This window comes from Oncorhynchus mykiss, chromosome 2, assembly GCF_013265735.2.
Source record: "Oncorhynchus mykiss isolate Arlee chromosome 2, USDA_OmykA_1.1, whole genome shotgun sequence".
NCBI lineage: Eukaryota > Metazoa > Chordata > Actinopteri > Salmoniformes > Salmonidae > Oncorhynchus > Oncorhynchus mykiss.
Window position 1 is genome coordinate 96,632,407 of NC_048566.1, and position 13,044 is coordinate 96,645,450.

At 43.2% G+C, this 13,044-nt stretch overlaps 1 pseudogene; it reads right to left on the reverse strand.

Annotated features, from left to right (window-relative positions):
• Positions 1 to 1,434: 1,434 nt before the first annotated feature.
• LOC110500576 lies at positions 1,435 to 7,998 on the reverse strand (annotated as a pseudogene).
• Positions 7,999 to 13,044: the final 5,046 nt, after the last annotated feature.

Sequence of the window (13,044 nt, forward strand, 5' to 3'; positions counted from 1 at the left end):
GCATTTGACAAATACAATTTGATTTGATTATATACCCCTTAGAAATAGACTAATTGCCCTCTAGTGGCGCAAGTATGAACTGCCAAAATTGCGTAGTCAAAGAGGAGAATAATAATAATAATAATTTCACACAAAATGTTATATACAGGATTAGATTACTACAGCATTAGGAAAGTATTCAGGCCCCTTGACTTTTTCCACATTTTGTTACATTACAGCCTTATTCTAAGATGGATTAAATGTTTTTTTTCCCCCTCATCAATCTACACACAATACCCCATAATGACAAAAAAAATGTTTTATTAAAAATTCATAAGGGCACTTCTTGCACATCTGAGCTATCTTTTTTTGCAGGTGCATGTTAACAGTTGAATAAAATGAAGAAAAATAGAAACACGCAAACATATTAATAAAAAAACAACAATCTGATGGTCACTCTGACAGAGCTCCAAATCAAATCAAATTTATTAATATAGCCCTTCGTACATCAGCTGATATCTCAAAGTGCTGTACAGAAACCCAGCCTAAAACCCCAAACAGCAAGCAATGCAGGTGTAGAAGCACGGTGGCTAGGAAAAACTCCCTAGAAAGGCCAAAACCTAGGAAGAAACCTAGAGAGGAACCAGGCTACGTGGGGTGGCCAGTCCTCTTCTGGCTGTGCCGGGTGGAGATTATAACAGAACATGGCCAAGATGTTCAAATGAATGCCAAGCGTCACGGGGAAACCTGGTACTATCCCTACAGTGGTGGTGGTGGCAGAATCATGCTGTAGGGATGTTTTTTCAGTGGCTGGGAGACTAGTCAGGATCGAGGGAACTATGAACGGCGCAAAGTACTAAGAGATTCTTGATGAAAACCTGCTTCAGAGCGCTCAGGACCTCAGACTGGGGTGAAGGTTCACCTTCCAACAGGACAACGGCCCTAAGCACACAGCCAACATGCTGACCAGACCGGAGACGTCGCGTGCAAGAGCGTCGCAAAATAAATTTCGAAATCCATGTTATTCAATTATTTCACCCACACTGCTCGCGAGCGTCAACGAGCATATGCGTTGCTAAGGGCTAAAATAGAAGTCATTACTATTTCTGACGCAGATCGCGCTGAAAGTCCTGCCTCTCCCATCTCCTCATTGGTTTATAGAAGCAGATACCCACGTGCCATCTCCTCATTGGTTATACCCACGTGGGTGACTGAAAGACAAACTTTGTTGCCGGTTGTCGTGGTAATACTATGAAAGTTTAGATGCGATCACCATATTAGTTCAAAGAAGAAAAAGCCTGGAAGGAGGAGAGATGACTAGAAACGATTCGGTTGGCCGTTTTATGTGTGGATTAATTGTCGGAGTAGAGGTCCTTGTGCATTTCAGGTAAAATAACAACTCAATGTTTATATCCCAGGACAAATTAGCTAGCAAGAACAAGCTAACTAGCTAAATTGACATACATGTTTAATGATTTTTCGACCTGTCCCCAAATGAATGTAATTGGTTCAGTGTTTGTTTTGATATTTTAACCTGCGTGTTGTGATCGCTCAGCAAAAGCTGAGGTCATGAAGGAAATTTTAGAAGCCTGTCTTTAATAAGCGCCTGTTGTGTTTAGTGATTTAAGAAAATAAACAGCCAGGCTATTCATTTGAAATGTTACTGTCGTTACTTCAATTACCTCCTACCCTTGCACTTCGACTCGGTACTTCCTGTAAATAGACATGTTATTTTAACTTGTTATTGTTATTGACTGTGTATTTATTCCTTGTTTCATTGTTTCTATTTCGTATCTTTATCTCTGCATTGTTGAACAAATACCTGTTAGTATTTCACTGTTAGTCTACACCTGTTGTTTATGAAGCGTGTGACAAATAAAATTAGATTTTTCACACACACACACAGCACTGTAGTAGGTACGTACGTAGCGAGCGCCTGCGTTTGTTCATCTGCGTTCGTTTCTTCCTCTTAGTAAGCCCAGCTTTAGAGGGAGACTCTTCCTTGAGTCTAGACTGACTGGACCGCTTAGAGGAGCAGACTGAAGTGGGTGGGAACGTGGCGCGCTAGCCCCCCCTACGATGCAAAGCTGGCATTGCAGCCCCCCACCACACACTACGAGAGAGATATTGTATATTATCTACCTCACTTGCTTTGGCAACAGAGGTCAGTGATAAGCAGGTCACCATTCAGAAAACCGCCGAAACCTGCTAACAATACTAAAATTGTGGGTTCAATTACCGCAGGGATTCCATCCATGTGTGTCAGCATGTGTCTCTGGAGCCAGCTTGGACTGGTGGACGGAGTGTTGTACACCTTACAGCCCTTCCACAGACACACAAACACCTGGTGTGTGGGGGGGGGGGGGGGGGGGGGGCAGAGTTGTAGATGGGGGGAGAGAGAGAGAGATGGGGGGAGAGGGAGTTAGTGATGGGGGAGAGAGAGAGAGATGGGGGGAGAGAGTTGGAGATGGGGGAGAGAGTTGGAGATGGGGGAGAGAGTTGGAGATGGGGGAGAGAGTTGGAGATGGGGGAGAGAGTTGGAGATGGGGGAGAGAGTTAGAAATGGGGGGGAGAGAGAGAGTTGGGGATGGGGGAGAGAGAGTTTATTTCTCCCTAACCCTACCACCTCTCCCCTACTTAGAGTAAACTAATGGACAACAACCCCCATCTATCTCCAAAAACCATCCAGTTTTGATTTACAGTGGCAAGAAAAAGTATATGTGAACCCTTTGGAAATACCTGGATTTCTGCATAAATTGGTCATCAAATTTGATCTGATTATAAAGAAGCCTGGGTCATGTTCATCAGGGCCAAAAGTAGCAAACCAGTTTAAAACGATGGTTTAAGTCCAGCTAGTGCCTTCCTGTTTTACTCAGTTTCAAAAGGTTTTCTCCCAAATGAACACAACCCTATTTTGTCCTGGTTCCTGATACTACCCACCCCTCCTCTCTGTCCGTCGACGTGCAGGCCCCTGATGTGTTCAGACAGGTCTGGGCTGCAGGTGAAACAGAGGCCACGTTGGTCCCAGCAGCAGCTGTTCCCCACTGCCTGGCCCTTGGTACTGGAGTGGCACTGCCCTGCCCATTCATCATGGCAGGGGTGGAGCGTCCGCTGGATACCGTGCTCTCCATGTCCATCAGGGTACTGCTGATACTGAGACAGAGACAGAGACTCAGAGAGGCAGACACAGAGAGAGACAGACACAGAGAGAGACAGACACAGAGAGACTGAGAGAGACACAGAGAGAGAGACACAGAGAGACTGAGAGAGACACAGAGAGAGAGAGGGAGAGAGAGAGACAGAGACACCGAGAGAGAGACACAGAGAGAGAGAGACACACAAAGAGAGAGACACAGAGAGAGAGAGAGACAGAGAGAGAGACAGAGAGAGAGAGACAGACACAGAGAGACAGACACAGAGAGACAGACACAGAGAGACAGACAGAGAGAGAGAGACACAGAGAGAGACACAGAGAGAGACACAGAGAGAGACACAGAGAGACAGAGACACAGAGAGACAGAGACACAGAGAGAGAGAGACACAGAGAGAGAGAGACACAGAGAGACAGACACAGAGAGACAGACACAGAGAGAGAGAGACACAGAGAGAGAGAGACACAGAGAGAGAGAGACACAGAGAGAGAGAGACACAGAGAGAGAGAGTGACACAGAGAGAGAGCGATGCACACAGTCATCATTCTGATGTAAAGCGACTAGGGAAATACACCATAACACATCTCAATGTGAGTCTATCAGACAACCATCTAGTGAACAAGGTCTTTATTCTGACAAGCTAAACATGCCAGACGATGAGGAACAGGTGCAGCTGTGAATTTAGTCTGCATTTACACAGGCAGCCCCATTCTGATATTGTATCCACTAATGGGTATTTTGACCAATCACGTAAGATCTTTTCACATCAGATATTTTTCAAAGCTGATCTGATTGGTCCAAAGAATTGTGCTGCCTGTCTAAAGCAACCTATGTAAAGTCTGGAAGCCCGACTGTACTTGAACAGACTGCCTGTGTGTCACCTGTCGTTGCTGCTGCTGATTGGCCCCTCATACCATTTCAGGGGGTTTTAAGATACACATTCGAGCACTTGATTCAAATGCAACGGTCAAGCAAAACAGACTTCCAGGCTGAACGAACAGAACAGAGGCACAGTTGATATTTACAAGATGAAAGTGCACATATTTGTTTCAATCAAAACGACTAAAAGCTAAATGAAGTATGCATTACCGGTTTATGAAGACCTGCAGATACACCCGAGTGTACAAAACATTAGGAACACCTTCCCAATATTTAGTTGCCCTCAGAACAGCCTCAAGTCGTCGGGTCATGGACTCTACAAGGTGTCGAAAGCATAACACCGGGTTGTCTCCATCGCTTCCCACGGTTCTGTCAAGTTGGCTGGTTGCAGATCTCTACTCTGAATAGCTTGTTCCGTCTCATCCCACAGATCTGGTGTCTGGCCACTGCAGTAAGCTGAAGTCACTATCATGTTTGTGGAACCATTCCTGGACAATATAGTATATAGATAAAATCTTTGTAGTCTCAAATAAATAATGAAACATGTTCAATTTGGTTTAAATAATGCAAAAACAAAGTGTTGGTGAAGAAAGTAAAAGTGCCATATGTGCCATGTAAGAAAGCTAACGTTTCAGTTCCTTGCAAAGAACATGAGAACATATGAAAGCTGGTGTTTCCTTTTAACATGAGTCTTCAATATTCCCAGTTAAGAAATTTTAGGTTGTAGTTATAGGAATTATGACGCGTCCACTATTTCTCTCTATACCATTTGTATTTCATATACATTTGACTATTGGATGTTCTAATAGGTACTTTAGTATTGCCAGTCTAATCTCGGGAGTTGTTTGGCTTGAAGTCATAAACAGCGCTGTGCTTCAAGCATTGCTAAGAGCTGCTGGCAAAACGCAGTAAAGTGCTGTTTGAATGAATGCTTACGAGCCTGCTGCTGCCTACCACCACTTAGTCAGACTGCTCTATCAAATATCAAATCATAGACTTAATTATAATAAACACACAGAAATACGAGCCTTGGGTTTTTAATATGGTCAAATCCAGAAACTATCATTTCGAAAACAAAACGTTTATTCTTTCAGTGAAATACGGATCCGTTCTGAATTTTAATCAAACGGGTGGCATCCCTAAGTCTAAATATTGCTGTTACATTGCACAACCTTCAATGTTATGTCATAATTATGTACAATTCTGGCAAATTAATTACGGTCTTTGTTAGGAAGAAACACAGTTCTCAACGAGCCAGGGGACCCAAACTGCTGCATATACCCTGACTCTGCTTGCACTGAACGCAAGAGAAGTGACACAATTTCCCTAGTTAATATTGCCTGCTAACATGTACTTTTTGTAACTAAATATGCAGGTTTAAAAATATATACTTCTGTGTATTGATTTTAAGAAAGACATTAATGTTTATGGTTAGGTAATCGCTAATGCGCTTGTTAAATCCCCTGTTTGGCGAAGTTGAAGTAGGCTGTGATTCGATGATAAATTAACAGGCACCACATTGATTATATGCAACGCAGGACAAACTAGTTAACCTAGTAATATCATCAACCATGTGTAGTTAACTAGTGATTATGTGAAGATTGATTGTTTTTTATAAGACAATGCTAGCTAGCAACTTACCTTGTCTCCTTTTGACGCTGCACTCACATAACAGGTGGTCAGCCTGCCACGCAGTCTCCTCGTGGAGTAACAGGTAGTCAGCCTGCCACGCAGTCTCCTCGTGGAGTAACAGGTAGTCAGCCTGCCACGCAGTCCCCTCGTGGAGTAACAGGTGGTCAGCCTGCCACTCAGTCTCCTCGTGGAGTAACAGGTGGTCAGCCTGCCACGCAGTCTCCTCGTGGAGTAACAGGTAGTCAGCCTGCCACGCAGTCTCCTCGTGGAGTAACAGGTGGTCAGCCTGCCACGCAGTCTCCTCGTGGAGTAACAGGTGGTCAGCCTGCCACACAGTCTCCTCGTGGAGTAACAGGTAGTCAGCCTGCCACTCAGTCTCCTCGTGGAGTAACAGGTAGTCAGCCTGCCACGCAGTCTCCTCGTGGAGTAACAGGTAGTCAGCCTGCCACGCAGTCTCCTCGTGGAGTAACAGGTAGTCAGCCTGCCACGCAGTCTCCTCGTGGAGTAACAGGTGGTCAGCCTGCCACGCAGTCTCCTCGTGGAGTAACAGGTGGTCAGCCTGCCACGCAGTCTCCTCGTGGAGTAACAGGTGGTCAGCCTGTCACTCAGTCTCCTCGTGGATTACAAAGTACTCGGCCATAATCGATGTCCAAAAAGGCAGATTACCGATTGTTATAAAAACTTGAAATCGGCTCTAATTAATTGGCCATTCCGATGAATCGGTCGACCTCTAGTGTCTACGGTGTCAAGGTACGACGAATTGTAAATTCTTCTATGGGTCTTTGGGCACCAATGTTGTACTGGACTGTCAGTTGACTAACTGTAGCCCGTCATGTCAGCCTCCTTTGTCCTCTTTCATCAATGACCTGTTTTCAACCACTGGTCATTTGGATGGTGGACCATTCTTGATAAACACCCTTGGGAAACTGTTGACATTGACCAACCCAGCAGTGTTGCAGTTGTTGACTCACTCAAACTGGTGCGTCTGGCATCTACTACCGTACTCCGGTTCAAAGGCACTTAAATCTTTTTCTTGACCATTCACCCTCTGAACGGAACACATACACAATCCATGTCTCGATTGTCTCAAGGCTTAAAAATCCTTATTCAACCTGTCTCAATAAGGGATAGTAGCTTTCACCTGGTCAGTCTATGTCGTGGAAAGAGCAAGTGTTACTAATGTTTTGTAGCCAACACTTTGCATACGCTTCACAAATCATTAACACATTCCCTTCAGGATATGATTGTGGCGCAGCAGCGGGAAGGAGGGCACCACATCTGCATGGCAACAACGTAGCTGAGCTGATGAAAGCACCAGCAACTAGTTATTGGAAAAATTGTAGCCTCAACTGCAGATAGTCAGCATTCCTGTGAGCTTATTTGTTTGAGAGCCTGGGGGAAATAAAACAAATTAACACCGTGTTCCAAACATTTATCTTGAAATTGTATAGTTTACCAAGTACCAACCTGTCCTCTGAATCCATCGGCTGAGTGGCTCTCCGTCCGATGATGACATCTCTACGCTGGCCTCGTCTCCCACCACCAGCTCCTCGCGGTCCCCACCTCTGGTGCTTGTTTTCTCCTGCCCGGGCTCCGGAGCATCGTCACGGACTTTGCTTTTTCCCACACAGTCACTCACTGTGACGGGCGACTTGCTCTCCTCTCGCTGTTCTTCTGGTTTACTTTTCTTCGCCGTATCTTTAACTGTCACGCTATTCTCACCACCGTCCACTAGGCTACTCTGTTTCTCAGGGTCCGTGCAATCCTCATCTGTTTTAGCAAGTTTGCATCCCATCGTCTTTTCTTCATCATCATCATTATCTGCGACCCCTGTTGCTGCTGCGACCGTTGTCGCCGCGGTCACCGCTTCCGCAGCCTCCTCATCTGCCTCTGAAGCAGGTTTCCCGTCCCCTTCTTCTCCGTCTTGCCCGCATTCCGCGATCCTTACTTCCATGTTCAGCAGTGCGTCTACGCTGCTAACACCCGGTTCATCTGAAATGGTGTCCGGTTGCTTTTCCTCCTTGGTCTTTTCTGTAAGCGTTTCACTGTTTTCCTCGCTCAATGCGGGAGCTTGCATTTCAGAAGAAGCGGTAGTTATTTTTACTGAAAACCAATGACTATTTTCACCACGCGTGTCCTGCGCGGCGTCATTTCCCACAACTGGAGCGGTGTACACGTCGGACAGAAGCGTTGCGGGGCGGGGAAAATAGTAACAACGTAATTTCACTCACTGAAGCGTTACACATGTTGGAGAAATCACGGGTTTGCAAACCACTATATATTTTTGTTCACCTTTATTTAACTAGGAAAATCAGTTTCAGAACAAATTCTTATTTACAATGACAGCCTAACCCGGTCAAACCCGGACAACGATGGGTCAATTGTGCGCCGCACTATGGGACTCCCGATCACGGCCGGTTGTGATACAGCCCGAGATCGTAACCCGAGTCTGTAGTAACGCCTCGAGCACCGCGATGCAACTCATTAGACCGCTGCGTCACTCAGAATCCTAAAATAATCTCGTTTTAAATAAATCAAATCTAAACTGGATTAGAGCCAATGGGGTGATCCCCGATGAATCCACATGGCCTGTTGAAAAATTTATATTTGATAGATCAGTGTTTTACTCTGTGACCACACGGCAGTGCTACTGCTTTAGTTTTGAACAGGGATTTCATTTGGACCTCTGACGTTATCATTCTACAGATATCAACTACACAATACCGACATTTGTCTCATGGAAATCTATTCCTTTTGCGATTACGTTTACGACCTATAATAATCTCTATAATGCATATCATAAAATCCCAGAACCTAGTACCCGTTCAAAAAAATACATAATCTTACCCAGATCATCAGAGTTGCTGAGAGATTCATCCAGATGTTTGTGGAGCATTCTCGATCGCCAGTGTGCTGGAATTATTTTATTTTTATGAACACTGTCGATTTTTTTCTTTCTCAATAAACCTGGAAAAACACAATAGGTGTGCAAACTGAATATAACTCTATGAAAAGCACTTAGGCAGGATATATTCAATCCACAACTTTATTAACAGCAACATTTAGGGGCCAATATAAAGTATTTTGGGATGGGGAAATATTATGCTCATTGTCAATAAAAACATATTTGCTAGTTTCTAATTTGGAGCAGCATCCAGTCCACTCTTTTACAATCACCACACCCCACACATCAATGTGTAAGAACAATAACATTTATTTAACATCATATAAAACAAATGGGATATAAATATTGTAATATCATCAACTCTAAATATAATGTAGTAGTAGTAGCCTGTTATGGATGTATATCCTACACCCTCCAATCCTCTTCTCTCTGTACTGCGTACTACAGTAGAGTGGTACAGTATATACACAAGTGCTGAGCGATTAACCAAAACGTACATTTTTTTCTTCATTTTTTTCTCTCCCTGTGAGCTCTATGCAATTTCTCTAGAGATAAATCAACTCATGTCCGACCTGTGCGATGTATTGTAGTAGGGAGTTGTGGTTTCCAACAGACCAATATTCTATAGTTTAGTGCAGAAAATGTGGTAATTAACTACAATGACCATAATGCATTGCGCGCCTACTTGTCCAGTCTGTGTGGAGCAGACACAGAGAGGGATAGAAAACAGTTGCTTTGCGATGTATCTCTACCTGAAAATACATAATCTAAGTGATTGATAGTTGGTATTCAGTAGTAATAAAAGCAGGGGTGAAAGTAAGGCGGTACGGTCCGGTACGACGTCCCAGCAGTACCGGTAAAACATGAGCCTATCACAATAAATAAAACGCTAGCGTAGCACTATTTATCATTACATCAGAGGAAGGGAAAATGAGCGAATGGACTTGAAAACGGGGGCTTACACTCCAAAATGCAACGCGGTTTGACAAGGACACAGGAATTTTGCCAAGGCAGAGATGCGTGGCCGACACAGAGAAGAGCGCGGACAGCAGTGGCCTGCATAAATGCTGCCCTAATTACAGTCGGCAAATGTCATTGTACTTTTTGGTGTTTTGTTTTAACAGAAGTCTCTTTTCATTCACATGTATGTTGCGAGTGGATGAACTTGCGCAAGTAGCCGAGTAAAGTAGTCCTTTGAAGTCACTGTTTGACAAATCCAATTAAAAAAAAAAAAACATCATGACTGGTTGTGTTTATGCCACAGCATAAAGGTGATACATGTTAAAAGTCTTTACGACTAGGCCCACAGAGATCCTATTGAATTAAAAGGGATTCTATTTGTAGTTCTATTAGAACCATAACATGCATTTGTGCCCGCGAATAGGAGGTCCTGATACGGGAAAACTATTTGTTCTACTTTTTTAAAATGTATTTTTAAGTATGCCTTATTTACTTTTAAGAACTACAAAAATAGTGATTTTGTCAGACAACAGGCAACAACAGCTCTATAGAGATGAGATGATGACTTGGAATGAAATAATAAAGTCATAAATTAAAACTAATGTAACAATTTAAATATTTTATTAAAGTAAAGTAATGTGAAAAAATAATGGTGAATAAGTGACAGGCAGGAATGGTCAGTCACTACCATCATGGGACTTGTATTGATTGTTTTATTCTGTATTGATACAGCCTTCAACCCACATAATGACTAAAAAAATGATCGAAAGTGAAATCCAAAACGGACCCCCCCCCATATAATCTAACTGAACCAAACTCAAAAAGCACTAATCGCTCAGCACTAACACACAATGTACAGTTTATACCAGGGGTTGGAACCTACATTATTTTCAAATCTTTTGTTCTGAACGGAACCATTTTTACAATGTTTTGTTCTGTTCCACTGTTCCGACCAGCAAAATAAAATTCTGAACCGGTTCAAACCCCACAAAAAGTTACGTTTTATATCGTTCCTTTCTGTTCCTTTTTAAACGTCTGAAATCAAAATGTATTTTTTTTCATTTAAATTACTTCACCAATGGATAGAGGAGCTTGCTATGGAGCAGGCCTGCTACAGAATGTACACCGAACAAAAATATAAACGCAACATGTAAAGTGTTGGTCCCGGGTTTCATGAGCTGAAATAAAAGATACCCGAAAATGTCTATACGCACAAAAAAATGTATTTGTCTCAAATTTTGACCACAAATTTGTTTACATGTCTGTTAGTGAGCCTTTATCCTTTGCCAAGATAATCCATTCACCTGACAGGTGTGGCATATCAAGAAGCAGATTAAACAGCATGATCATTACACAGGTGCACCTTGTCCTGGGGACAATAACAGGCCAGATGGCGGTGGGGTTATGGTATGGGCAGGCATTAACTACATGCAATGAACACAATTGCGTTTTATCTATGGCAATTTGAATGCACAAAAATACAGTGACGAGATCCCGAGGCCCATTTTATAAGGTATCTGTGATGCATATCTTTATTCCCAGTCATGTGAAATCCATACTTAGGGCCTAATGAATTTATTTAAATTGACTGATTTCCTCATGTGAACTGTAACTCCGTAAAATCAATAAAATGGTTGAATGTCGCGTTTATATTTTTGTTCGGTATAAATGCATTGGACAGACAAAGTGTAGTGTCGGGCGCAACATGCAACTGAAATGTTGTGGGTGAAGAGAGCGCTGGGCATGAAGCCTACAGAGGAATGGCTTCGGTTTCTGTTAAGGCTGGGTTTCTGGAAAGCACTTGCTAGCTAGCTAACAAGCTTGTGTGTGCAGAGCAGCACCAGAATACAAAAACAACAACATATTTTGTTGTTAATAAATCCAATATGAAATGTGATAATTATAGTATCCTTAACTAGTATTGAAAAAGTTAATCCCATTGTTCTCTAATAAAAAATATTTTCCCTTTAATTTCTGAATCGCGCCTGTAACGTCAGTAGCTACAGTAGATTATGCATATGCATGCTTTGGAGGGAGGGGAAGGACAGATAGCCTACACACAGGCAAAGATTTTCAGTTGGCAGGAAGGCAGCAGGAAGGCAGCAGGAAGGCAGCAGGAAGGCAGCAGGAAGACAGCAGGAAGACAGCAGGAAGGCAGACACTGGAATACGTTTCTGAGTGACAGCTGAGGGCTTTGCATACAGTAGTTGCTTTGTTGCATTTTTTGTGTTTTTTTTGTGAAACTGGGAAAAAAATGCCCTGAACATAAAATCATTTTATTAACCGATTCCCATGCTTTTAAAATGGTTCCGGAACAGAATGGTTCTGTTCCGGAACAGAATAGATCACTTTCGTTCTCGGTTCTCGTTCCCTCGAAAAATGTTGTTCTTTTCCAGTTTTTGGTTCTGTTCCCTGAACCGGTTCCAACCCCCGATAAATACACAATGTACACTATATACACAAACAACTTCATTTAGGTAATTACAGTTTGTACACTAAAACCTATCCCGTGTCCCAAATGACACCCTTTTCCGTTTATAGTGCACTCCTTTTAACCAGGGCCCATAGGGCTATTTAGGGAATAGGTTGCCATGGCCCATAGGGGATGTGGTCAAAAGTAGGGCACTTTATAGGAAGCAGAGTGCCATTTGGGAGACAGCCTTAAACAAAACCATCTGCTTATTGCTTTTTACATGTGCTCTCCTATCCCTTTGTCTTTCTGTTCCCAGGACACCCCAAAACCAATTCGTCGTAAAATAGACTTCTTAAAAACCAAACCTCGGTCTGAAAACATTTTTAAATATATCTCTTCTCTTCTCAGCAATAGAAAAACAAAAACGAAGCATCTCTTTTTTTTTTTTTAAAAGCCAAAACATTCACGTGTGTGTCGGCAACAACAGTGTGACAGGGTTTGCGTCCAAAACGGCACCCTGTTCCTTACTACGTAGTGCACTTCTTTTGACCAGAGTCCTATAGGCCCTGATACAAAGTAGTGCACTCCTTTTGACCAGAGTCCTATAGGCCCTGATACGAAGTAGTGCACTCCTTTCGACCAGAGTCCTATAGGCCCTGATACAAAGTAGTGCACTCCTTTTGACCAGAGTCCTATAGGCCCTGATACGAAGTAGTGCACTCCTTTCGACCAGAGTCCTATAGGCCCTGATACGAAGTAGTGCACTCCTTTTGACCAGAGTCCTATAGGCCCTGATACGAAGTAGTGCACTCCTTTTGACCAGAGTCCTATAGGCCCTGATACGAAGTAGTGCACTCCTTTTGACCAGAGTCCTATAGGCCCTGATACGAAGTAGTGCACTCCTTTTGACCAGAGTCCTATAGGCCCTGATACGAAGTAGTGCACTCCTTTTGACCAGAGTCCTATAGGCCCTGATACGAAGTAGTGCACTCCTTTTGACCAGAGTCCTATAGGCCCTGATACGAAGTAGTGCACTCCTTTTGACCAGAGTCCCTATAGGCCCTGATACGAAGTAGTGCACTCCTTTTGACCAGAGTCCTATAGGCCCTGATACGAAGTAGTGC